Raw genomic sequence first — 1,258 nt, 5'->3', positions numbered from 1 at the left:
GACTTGTTTTTAAGCAGTGTATTAGTCAGCTTTTCAAATAACATGGTCAGGATCTTTTTCTTCAATGCTTGGACAACCCCCTGTTTAAGGCAATGAGTCCAGGCCAGGCATGGTGGCTCATGCCTGTAATCCCAACACTTTGGGAGGCCGAGAGAGGCCAATTGCTTGAGCCCAGGAGTTTGGAACCAGTCGGACAACATAGCAAAATCTTGTCTCTACCAAAAAAGTAAAAATAAAAATACAAAAAAATTAGCCGGGTATGGCAGCCCACACCTGTGGTCCTAGCTACGTGGGAGGCTGAGCAGGGAGAATCACGTGAGCCTTGGAGGCTGGGTATGCAGTGAGTGTGATCGCGCCACTGCACTCCAACCTGGATGACAGAGCGAGCCCCTGTCTCAAAAACATTATAAATAAAATAAAGCAATGAGTCCAATTTTAATCTTTAAGAAGTATAATAAATACACTAAAAAGTGTCCAAAATTTCTGGGAACATGGGAAAAAATATCTAATCTGAAGTAAACTTTTTTTCACACCAACAAATGGATTCATAGCTTCAAATTTAGAAATATTTCACCTGAAAAGATGTCTTGGGGTTAAAAAAAAAATTGAACATATTGGCCGGGCGCAGTGGTTCACGCCTGTAATCCCAGCTCTTTGGGAGGCTGAGGTGGGTGGATTACTGAGGTCAGGAGTTTGAGACCAGCCTGGCCAACATGGTGAAACCCCATCTCTACTGAAAATACAAAATTAGCTGGGTGTGGTAGCACAGGTCTGTAATCCCAGTTACTTAGGAGGCTGGGGCAAGAGAATTGCCTAAAACTGGGAAGCAGAGGTTGCAGTGAGCCGAGATCAGGTCATTGCACTCCAGCCTGGGTGACAAGAGGGAAACTCCATCTCAAAAAAAAAAAAAAAAAGAACATATTATTTGAAAAGCTAAATAACACACAATTTAAAAATCTGTTCATCCTGTTTCCCAACTTTTCAGATACCTTGTACTTAGCACGGTGACTGGACCTTAGTAAGCATTGTTGCCAATGTCATTGTCCTATGATTAGTTAAGTCCCTTCACTTTACGGGGAGAGTTCGCTCCTCTGCCTGGATCATTGTCCAGCCTAATGCATCCCATTTTGGAAACTCTTCAAGTAGCATGTCTTCGAAGAGCTGCATCGGCCAACACTATTTCTCACTGTCCTGGGAGGTGGAGTGATAAGTACAGAAATGATGTTTGTCTTTGCTCAGGCTACTGTAGGGTCTCACT

This window comes from Saimiri boliviensis, chromosome 10 (genome assembly GCF_048565385.1).
Source record: "Saimiri boliviensis isolate mSaiBol1 chromosome 10, mSaiBol1.pri, whole genome shotgun sequence".
NCBI classification, from domain to species: domain Eukaryota; kingdom Metazoa; phylum Chordata; class Mammalia; order Primates; family Cebidae; genus Saimiri; species Saimiri boliviensis.
The sequence above is the reverse complement of the archived record's forward strand: the minus strand, read 5'-3'. Positions refer to the sequence as shown.